The following is an 11,838-nucleotide window of genomic DNA, read 5'->3' as shown; positions in this document are numbered from 1 at the left end:
CCTGAGTTAATTCTTGGAGTCCTCATGGTGGAAAGAAAGGATTGACGTCTAAAGGCTGTCATCCTCCTCATATATACTATCTGCACCCACACACACATACACACAAAATAAATGAATGCACAGAAAATTTATTTAGAAACCAGTAATCTCTGGGTATAGCAATAAGTCATTAGGAGTTACTTTAATATTATGTCCATTTAACAGAATATTAGTAGCAGGCCCTCCCTCGAGGGCTCATGATTTCTGTAGCCAGAGGTTCTTAGACTTGATAATGGTGTCAGGTTTGGGTTCCACCTCATTCAGTGGGTCTTAAATCCAATCAGGGAGTGCTAAGTGACTCCCATAACATCCATATCATTATTGAACTACTGGGCTATCTTGCCAGTCAGTTGCTTTTGTAATTTGCAGAGTTCAGCTGGGTAAGACTGATGATCTCTTTTCTTCATAGCACCTTCCAGCACTATGAAAGCTAGCCAGTAGGTTGAAGGTTCCAGGTCAATTACAGCTTGATTTCTCCATGTTCTATGATACAAGTATATGGTGTCCTCAGCAATAGAGTCTTATAACTAAGTTCTAGAGGGTCACCAGGAGCATTAGCAATAGCCTGAACTGTCTGAGGGTCAATGGGATCCCACTGACCAACAACTTGAAGAGAGGTAACCCATTTCTCGTACTGGGGTTTCTATTAACTGGATGAAGTGTCTAGTTGGGGTATTGTGCCCTGTTATAGGATAATTCCATTTAAACTTTTTTAAAAATATATGTACATGTATATACTTTAAAGAGCCTCTACAGTCAGTTACCATATCATATTTCAAAGGGCCTTTCGTGTTAGTTGTTCCGCTCCATACTCCCTCTTCTATCCTGTCTGCCCATCTCACACCCCATTTGATCCTTCCTGTATGCTATTCCCCTTTTTCCATTTATATCCCTGTATTCTATCTCCCTTCTCTTGAAAGATCCTCCCCTTGCACATGGCCCTTCAAGCCAGACAAAATCCCAGCATTTACGGGGGAGGTCCATATGAAGTCCCACCACTGACTAGGGAACTATTGACATGTGATAATGGCTGGGAAAAGAAAAGCCATTTTTCTTTAAGGTTGACCTAAAAGGTCAACTATGCTCTAGGGCTAGTCCCACACTGGAGTATTTGAGCAAAACAAATTGTACTTGATAGGAGAAAAAAAAAAACTTTAAAATGGATGAGTGGGGAGGTAAGGGTGGAGCTAAAAGGAGTTAGGGGAGGGGAATTATAATCAAATGCATTCTATGAAGCTCTCAAAGAATTAATAGAAAACTTTAAAGCACATGATCACCTTAGTAAGTGTAACAAACACTTTGACAATGTTCACCATCTTTTTATACTACAAACTCATACCAAATTAGGAAGAAAACAATTTTCTCAACATAGTAAAGTTCATTTAAGAAAGAATAATCCACAGCTAACATCATAGTATGAAAACTTAAAAGTTCTTTTTCTGTGACTGGGTACAGGTGAGATCCATTTCCTCCACTCGTTCAAAATAGTCTGAATCAACTAAGAAGAGAAATTGGAGGAGTAAAAGAACAATGGGATTGTTTTAAAAAGAGGTAAAATGGTGCCTTGTCTGCAGATGCCATGGTCTTTCACTTGGAAACCCCATACTTACAAATAAATACATACAAATTTTTCTCTCACTTTGAAAGAATAATATGATCATAACAAAAATGTAACAGTTTTAAACCAACAAAGGAGCAGATTAAAAATAAAAACTATGAATGTGAGAAGGAATCAATTTAGCCTTTAAATGATAATAAATTAACTAGTCAATTGTTACTGCTAATGACTATAGAAACTCTAGTATATTATTTTATTTTCCCACATTATTACTGACAGGAATATTGTTGATGAGGCTCCTATTTTAAATCTGGGGTAGTTTCGAGTATTTTTTTCCCCTGGGGAATTTTAAACAAGGTCTAATCCCTCCTTCTAAGAGCCTAATGACAAACCAAAACACAATTCTACTGAAGTTCACTCTGGGGAAGCAATGAGGTTACTGAGCTTACTTACAGAGCATGGATGAGGGGTTACTGACAGGAGCATGGGTGAGCCCAAACCCCTGCATGGGAAAGTCTTCACCCAGCATGGATGATGGCTTTCCCACGACTGCATAGATGGGAGTACCTTTCCCACATCTTCCCAATATACTCTTGCATGTTTCCTAGACCCTGGAGGTCATTTGCAATCAGGGAAAAGTTGCATACAAATGACTGGGAGGAGTGGTTGAAATACCAGGTGATGGTCCAACAACTCACGTCATGCCCTGCTTCTCTGAGAGAATATCAACAGTCCACAGGCCCCATCCTGATGATTCTGGCAAGTAGGCAGAGTTGTTCTCATGGAGATGGCAGCCTGAAGTGATTCAGAGCCCTGTCGCCAGTGTCCATTCCTGGTCACTTCTCCAGAATCCTTCTGCCTAAAGATCTATCAGGATGAGCATCCAGGTCCCTCTCACACTGTTAGGCCTGGCAATGAAGAGTGTGCTGAGGAATGAGGCCTTGACCCTTTCTGCTCTGGAGTACCTGCCTAAGACGTTCCTCCCACCACTGTTCAAGGAGGCCTTCACCAGCGGGCAAACTAACATCCTGAGGGCAGTGGTTCAGGCTTGGTCCTATCCTGTCTCTGGAGGACCTGATGAAGACTCCATACCTACCTTTGGGCTGTGTTGGATGGAGTGGATACACTGATTACACAGAAAGATCAGCCCGGGATGTTTGGAAACTTCAGGGGCTTGATTTGTGCAATATGCACCGGAATTTCTGGGACATATGGTCTGGAATAGCAAATGTCAGCTTCTCTCCACAAGTCATGAGCAAGACTCAAACTGTGAAGGACCAAGCAGTTCCTGGAGTGAAGAAGCAGCCTTTGAAGGTCTTAATTGACCTTTGTCTCAAGTTCCCTGGTATGGATTAAAAACCAAACATAATTCTTCCAGTGGGCTGAGCAGAGAATTTTTTTTCTCCAGCTGTGCTGCCTGAAGCTATAGTTTTCAGAAAAACCTGCCTGCAGTGTCTTAAGGCTCCTGGAAAGTTTTGAGCCAGGTAATATCCAGGAGTTAGAAGTGAACACATTGTGGAGGCTACAGTCCCTGCCAATGACATGGTTTACCCCTGCCATGGCTGACTTGGGAGACCTCAGTGGAACCAACGATGGTGTAGAGTTATTTGAACATATGTACACACATCTGGAGGAGAGGATTATTAGCATAGTCATCTCTCAGTTACTCAAATTCAACTCACTCTATCATCTCTATATGTAGGAAGTAGAATTCCTTAAGGTCTCCCTGGACCAAGTGCTTAGGTGCTTGAGGAGTCCCTTGGATACTCTGGAAATCACTCACTGCCATCTTTCACAGTCAGATTACACAAGCATCTGAACTTGAGTAGTGTCAATTCTTTCCATTTACATGCTAGGTCCTTTAAAGTTCTACTAAAGAGAGTCTCAGCCACTCTTCAGGCCCTAGAATTGGAGGACTTTAAGATGAAGGACTCTCAGTACAAGCCCTTCTTGTCTGCCCTAAATCAATGCTCACAGCTCACTAAGGTCAATTTCCATGGAAACTACATCTCCACATCTGGTCTAAAGGACCTGTTGCCCATACTGCCAGTCTGAGCCAGCTGTCCTTTTGAGTGTTATGATGACATGGGTGGTTTCCTGGGAAAGAGATTTGCCCAACCTGGTCCTGAGCTCATGGATACACTGAGGGCCATAAGGAAGCCTGAGGTAGTCTGCCTTGCCTCCAGTATCTGGATCACCAGCTGTAAGTGATGTGTCGATAGCTGGGACTTGTGTCTATGTTCCTGTTGGCAATAACAGGGGGAAAATGAAACTCTGGTGTCTCATAAGGGGGACATAGAGAATGTTGCTTAGATACTGCTCAAAGTGTGAGGAAAATGTAACATACATAGCCAGTTCTTATCAGAGGGAAAAATTTGGCCTGTAGAACAGGAGTCAGAAGAACAATTGTGAATTTTTAAATATGGCTCCTAGAAATCCAGGGAAATGACAGATTTTTGTACAATAGCATTGGTAAAGGAATAGTCACAACCTGAAACCCTGATGCTCTTCCCCTGAAGTCCCCCAGGATTCCTTCATCTGCTCTCTAGTTTTAATGTCAGCAAAGTCCATGGCCATAGAGAAAGGAAATGGGGTTGAAACCTAAAATAAATTCGTTCCACAGCAATCTGAAAAGAAAAAGATGTTCAACATCATTAGGACTGGGAAAATGCAAATTAGAACTGCTTTAAAATATCATCTTATTCCACCGAGAATGACTAAGATCAAGAAAGCAAATGACAAGAAATGTGGGTGAGGTTATGGGGAAAGGGTAATCCCCATTCACTGATGATGGGATTGCAAACTGATGCAGTCATTATGTGTTCATGCAGATGTACTGGTGGTTCGTTATTTCTGTTTGCCTTGATTGTTCTTTATTATCAGTGACGGTCCTAGCTCCCTCTGAGAAATCAGTCCTGTGGATTTAATACCATTCTCCTAAAGACCATATAAAGAGCTACAGTCCTGTTGAATCAAAGTCAATTGACTTAATATTATATATTTCACATATTATTTGCCTTGTATTAATATGCATGTGTATTTCATCTGCTAACTCCTTAAAGGAAATTATACAGAATAGCTACTGGAGTTCAGCATTCAGATTACTGAATATGCTGTAGGAAGTTGGGGATAGCTCATGATTTGAGTGAGGAATTTAGAGGAAATGACACTGAAAAATCTTGTATTAAGCAATCAAATTCACTGTTCGGAAATCTGCTTGCATTTTATTTATCATTTTGTGGAATTTATTTTTTCCTGCTTGAATGTCACAAGACACAATTCAATACACCAAAAAACATGACTGTATGACTCTTGCTTGATAAAAGGGAAGTGTGGAAGGGATTATTTGCCAGAAACAGTTTTTATTGTCTATGAAGCTCAATGTTCAAAGGAAGTGAGATTAAAATTCTCTGAAAATGTAGACCTTTGTCTGCATGTAAGAAGGGAAAAAGGAAAGCTTTTCTTTCCTCTGGAAACTTCTGTATTTGTTCAATTTGAGTGCCCCTGGTTGCCTGAAAGTCATTTTCTAAGTGGCTTCCTAAATAAACTTAAGGTCCTTAATTGAAAAGTGTAATGACAGAAGTAATGAGGGGAAAGGTGATCAAGCTTTGAATGATAAGGCTGAGGAGGCCAAGGGCCCTAAGGGGAAGCTCTTGCTGTTGTTTTGCTAAATTGACATGTTGTGCCAGTTGAATTGCTTTCAAAATAACTATGCTTACTCCCATAGAGTAGAGCTGCTGTTAACATTAGTCAGAGAGGATTGTTTTTTTTCTTTTTCAGCTGTCAGTTGTTAAGGGAGTGATGCTATACAGGCTGAACAGACTCCAGTGGATGACTTCACACACATACGGGCACACAAACTTGACTTGATAGGCCTTAACATATATGACAGAATGTATGAAATCATGAAAAACAAGTCTCAAGAATTAGAAGTGCTCTCAGTTGGATGTGTCCATAGACATGAAGATGAGATGGGTTTGCAAGGCTGACAAGTCAGTGAGCAGTGAATTGTGTTCACTGAGAACAGTGACTCTAAATCCCAGCAGGGCCAGGGGAGGGGCGTGTTAGTGTTGAGTGAAGCAGGAAAATACACAGCCAGAGGAAGAAAGACTGCTTCCAGAAAAAAAAAAAAAAAATGAAACAATTATCACCTAATAAGTTTGCAAATTGAGTTATATTTATGGGTGAGTATTGGAAACAACTTAGTGTTAGGTATTTGTAAAAATAAATACACAAACCATAAGGCACTTATTAAACTCAAGGTGGGAGATGGTCAAACAGAAATGCAGCCATAATATGTGGACTCAATAGTTATTAATTATTTAGAAGAAAAAGTTGACTGGAGCAAGTATTATGATAGAGGTATATTGAGAGAATGAAAGCAAAGTGGTTTGTTGGCGGGGACTTGTCCAAGATAAAAGTGGACAATGTAGGCTTTGGTTATTGTCTTTAACAGTAGGAGATAACCGATAACAGATAAAACCCAGATAAAAATATTATTAAACTCATTCACTTAGAATATATAAGTAAACACAGAACAAAACAATGAAATATATTAAAGCCTGCTTCAGGGGAAAGGAAGTTGTTTAGGAACTGCAGGGAATGCTAATGACCCTCTGAAATGTCAACTTAAAAGTTTTTTTCCTCCCTTTCTGAGTGATAATATTAAAATTCCCTCCTATCAGAAGATTTACATGGACATAAACAATGTTAATCAGTTCACATATATTAACTAGTACAAGCACTATGGCGTATCATGTACATTTTTACAAATTAATAAGCTGAGACATGAAGTGTTTAAATAGCTTCTTTCCATAAAGGAAATGACACTTAAATCCAGCTCTGTCTAATTCTAGATAGAGTCTGCACTCAAAATTATTGTGACTTTGGTCCTTTGGCATCCTTTAAAAATAGCATTTACAAATTTTCCATATGAATATATTGCAATTGTAAGTTTCAAAAATAGCTCTGACCCGTCTGCATTTTACATCAGCTCAGCACAGACTGAAACTGTACAATGACCAGGGCAATCCAAGTGAGAAATATTATAACTATTATAGTAAAAATACCTGATCACTTGAAAATCAATGCAGAAAAAGGAAATGAGGGCTCATAGAGCAGCGGCAAAAAAAAAAAACAACTTTAAGTGAAGTTCCTTTATTTACTGAATTTGATTTCCTTAAATATTAGGTATCTGTTCCTACTTCCCCATGGCAATTTCTCTTTTTCTGTCAGGAAACATATGGAGTGTGTACATGAGCCTGCATCTGGAGACCATGATGAAGAGCAGACAGGAACTGAGGGAGGGAGGTCTCTCCTCTAGCTTCCATCATTCCTCAGAATCACCTGACTGCCAATGAACTCCCCATCCTGCTATCATTTCATGCCAGGTGAATGCGAGAGGGGTCGACATTTTTTCTGCAGTTTAGAATCCCAACCCCTCAAATGAATTCATGAAACTCTATCATTTTGGCTTCAGTTTGAGTAAATTCCTTGCTGTATCCAACTCTCATTTTACCATTCCTTAGGAACTGATACTGCTGATACAGATTTTTCTTAGATCACAGAATTTGATCTTTCCTGCCTCTAGAGCCAAGCCCAATGATCTCATTGCTCTGTTTGTGATGGTTGCTTGAGTTTACATCAGCAGCCCTGTCTCATGCTCTTGGTCTTACCAATTATCCAACTCTTCACTGTCAAACTTGTCTGAAGGTTTTTACACAGTTCAAATTAAACAAACTCGGATTTTTGACATTTTTTTTTCCTGCATGGCTGCCCCTGTTTCATGTCTATTGATTTAGAGAATGGCCCTCAACACATTCAGTTCCCCGAACCTGAATCTGAGTACCATATTTTCTTATTTTTTTCTCCTTAGGCTGTATTGCATGTCCATTGCAAACCCACTCACTCCTGACCAACGCTTGTATAGGACTGTCTTCTAAGCCAGACAGACGCCATCTTCTTGAGTTCAATTATGCTTGAAAAGATCATCACAGTTAGGCTTGTTGACTGTAGACCATCCCCACTAAAGAAGGGGCAAGGAGAGTCATAGGACCTTCACCTGAGCCATACCATCCAACCCATGGTGGTCACATGACCTTGCAGAAGGGCTGGAGTATATAGGTTGGGGAAGACTAATGGAGGAGGACTTCTTTTATGTGGCTCTGGGAAAGCTATCATCCATGCCTGCTTGATGGGTGCAGACATTTTGGTGAAGCCTTAGGGGAAAAGCACCCACACTCCTGTAAGAAATCCCTTACCCATTGCTCTATAAGCAAACCCAATAAACTCATTGGTTCCCCAGATTGACACCAGGGATCCAAGTTTTCTTTCAGACTGAGTACAGCTGACCATTGGGACCTATAGCAGATCTTCCTGGCTGCTGAGCAGAAAGGTCATCAGAGACAGAGAAATAGGAAAAGGGATGAGAGAAGAGACTACAAAATAGACCACAGCAAAAGCATGCCAGGTGTGTCCTGTAGGCTTTGATGGCTCCAGAGTGGGAAGTGGTAGGTAAACCCAGCAGCTGGTCCCTAGCTTCATTTCCCCAGATCCAGGGACAGACATGACTCATAGCTAATAATAAAATAGTACTGTGATAAGATTATTGAGTGCTCATGTCCATCCCTTAGTTCCTCTTCACCTTCTTCTGCAGTTCCCTGGTAATCCCTAGCCACAGAAAGACTGAGTCAATCACACTCTAATAGTAGGTTTAAGAACATAGATTTTTCAAGCTTCTCAGAAATCTTCAAGGATTTTAAGTTCATTCAGTGAAAGATTTGGGAGTGGAAGACATGCCTTGGTTACCTTCAGACATTAATAGGTCAGCCTGGGAGTCTACTACTCTAGAGCAGTTGCAGGGCTGGAAAGATGGCTCAGTGTTTGGGAGCACTGACTGCTCTTGCAGAGCACCCACATGGTGCATTAATAATCACCTGTAATTCCAGTTCTAGGCAAATCCAATGCCCTCTTCTGACCTCCAGTAGCACTGAACAATGTGGGTGCACTTACACACATGTAGGCAATACACTCATATACATTAAAAAAAAGATTCTTACCACTTAGAATCTTAGATCAATTTTCACCCTTTTTGTATGTTTGATTTTTGTAGTCATTCTTTCTGGTCTGGATTAGTTGTTTTGTAAAATATCCTATATCCTGGAAATGTTGTATTTTGTTTTCATGAGTTGAGGGTAACTGTTTTAGTAAGAATACAGCAGAGGTGGGATACAGGTGAGATACTGTTTTAGTAAGAATACAGCATACACGTAGCAATTCTCTGTTGTGTCACATAATGAGTATAATATGTCAGCTGATTCCATTTTTGTGATGTTTTTATGACTTTACTAGGGTTGTGTCATGGACTGAATTTCTGTGTGGTCGCCCCCCCCCGGCCCCATTCATATGTTGAGACCCTGATTCTCAGTGTCATTAAGAAGTAGTGCTTTGGGGATGTGTTTAGGTCATGAGAGTGGGTCATTCATGAATGATATTGGTGCCTTTCTAGAGACCACTGAGTTTTCCCTGACTCTTCTCTACCATGTAAATACAGCAGAAGACAGTCATAGATGGACCAAAAGTGAGTTTTCATGACAGTGCTTCAGCTTTGAACACCCATTCTCTAGAATTGCCCCCATTCTATATTTTTTGTTTGTTTCTTTGTTTTAATTATCCAGAGTAAGAAAAGGCTTGCCTGCAAGCTGTCATCATTATAAATATTTTTAAACTTTGTTACTGAAAAATAATAAGTGGGCTAATTCTTTAAGACTATGTGAATTCCATGTTCCTCAGCAAGCTGTCACTGAACATAGGCTAGACAGGGGCACTCAACAATTGTATCACACCACTATTTTATTATTGGCTGTGAGTCATGTCAGTCCCTGGATCTGGGGAGATGAGGCTAGGGAGCAGCTGCTGGGTTTACCAGCCATTCCCTACTCTGGAACCATCAAAGCCTGAAGGACATACTTGGCACGCTTTTGCTGTGGTCTACTTCATGGTCTCTTCTCTTATCCCTTTTCCTACTTCTCTACCTCTGATGCCCTTCTTTCTGCTCAGCAGCCAGGAGGATCTGCTACAGGTCCCAGGGTAAGACAACGGCCTGCTCTACTCAGACTGAAAGAGAAGTTGGATCCACAGTGTCTCTTCCTTAGCCCAAGGAAGTTTGTTAGACATTGGAGTAAAATCTGGAAACTTCTGAGTTTCTCAGTGTCATGAAATGTTCTATGAGAAGTCTTTTGAAAGATCGAGGAAAAGAGTAGCTTTTCTTTAGCCATTGTGGTAGGTTGAATTTCAAGATGACATTCATTGACCCGCAATAATTTTTTCCTGTGTATGTGTGTGTGTATGTGACAGAGAGAGACAGAGAGGAGAGAGAGAGAGAGAGAGAGAGAGAGAGAGAGAGCAATGGGTCAATGAGTCGATTTGGTGGTGCTTGTGTGTACATGTGTTTAGGGCTGACAACCTGGGGTTAGATATTCTGTTAAAACACCCTGACCAAGGCAAATTATGGAAGGAAGAATTATATATATATATTCCAAAGGGTATTTTATCATCCATTTAATTTGCCACTGTATTCCCTATTTGAAGCCTACATTTAGTGAATGTGCACATTATCTTTTAGGTTAGAAATATACTACAGAATTCTAGAGGGATGGCTTAGCGGTTAAAAGCACTGGATGCTCTTGCAGAGGACCTGAGTTTGAGTCCCTACATCCACATGGCAGCTAACAAGTGTCTGTAACTTCAGTTCCAGAGGCTCTGATGCCCTCTTTTGGCCTCTGTGGGCATTACATGCATATGGTACATTTACATGAAGGCAAAACACTCATACACATAAAATAAATGAATGAATTAAAAGAAAATAAGCTGCAGAAACTATAATCAAGATATAAATGTACTTTTCCTGGGGAAAATAGTTGTGCTAAATTGATTCTAAGTATGTGTCAATATTTATTATTGGCTAGAGACTCAGTCTAGATCTTCTGTTAGTTTGACACACCCTGGTTTAAGCCACTCATATATCACCAAGGAGCCAGGATACACTAAGTGAAGATATTGATATGTTTAGAAAGCCACCATCTTGTCAAGGTAATAAAATAACTCCTAAAGAGTTGTTTTAAATTAATAAGTTGAACAGATATTTCAATGAAGTCCTCAGAAGTAATTTATCAAACAAAAAATAACAGATATAATGTGCCAAGAAACTGATCAGAGAATGCCGGAGAAATGACACAGCAGTTAAGAGCACTGGCTGCTCTTGCAGAGGACCCAGATTCAGTTCCCAGCACTCACATTGTGGTTAACAATCATCTGTAACTCCAGTTCCATGGAATCCAGTGTTCTCTTCTGGCCTCCACAGGCATTGCATTACATGGGTGCACTTACACGCATGCAGCAAAACAGTCATACACATAAAATAAAGATAAATACATTTTAAAAAGCGAAATTTTCTGACACCATTACTGTGACAGAAAAAAAAAAATATTTTTTGTCTCATTGGAATTCCCCAACTGCCTGAGACACCAAAAAGAGCCCCAGACCTGACTCTAGCTGTTAATTTTTCTCACTTGCAAAAGGTTTAAGCATGGTTTAATTCAGTTTTACAGAATTTCTCTCTTCTCTCTTTCTTACTTCCTTATTCTTCCGAACGGGAAGTAGTATCTCCTTTAAGGAGAAGATGTTCCCGTCAGTTTTGTGAACTGAAGCCCAGCTCTTCCTCCTCTGAGTCCGCTGAATGCCGGAGCAGGTGGCCAGGCTTTTTTCAGCATCCATTTTCCTGTTGCTCAATAGTCATTTATTCACAGATGTGTAAGACAGAAGTTATGGTAAAATAATGTTTTTATGTTCTTCTTTTCAAACATTTAGGACATTTTGACCTCTTTCCTTAAAGTTCTGGGCACAAAGTGTGTGTGAGGGGGGTGCATGGGAAGAATAGAGGAAAAGATGAGCCAAGGAAAAGAAAAGGAGATTTTTTTACCCCTAGTAGTTGGAGTCCTCCCCACAATCGCAAAGAATTGATGTCATTTTACTAATCCTGACTCTTCTCTTACCTTTGCAACGTGCTTGGAAGGAAACATCCGGCTCTGTGCTTCTCTCTGAACACCACAGGATGCATGGACCATGGAGGGAAGTCCGTCTTCTGTCTCATCTGACACAGAGCTGACTTGGCACAGTTTGCACGCCATGTTGGAGGCTTCTGAGCAAAGAGAGCTGCACCAAAGAGGCTGCAGTACCACAGA

Source organism: Nannospalax galili, unplaced genomic scaffold (assembly GCF_000622305.1).
Source record: "Nannospalax galili isolate Female #2095 unplaced genomic scaffold, S.galili_v1.0 scaffold1956, whole genome shotgun sequence".
Taxonomy (NCBI): domain Eukaryota; kingdom Metazoa; phylum Chordata; class Mammalia; order Rodentia; family Spalacidae; genus Nannospalax; species Nannospalax galili.
The sequence above is the reverse complement of the archived record's forward strand: the minus strand, read 5'-3'. Positions refer to the sequence as shown.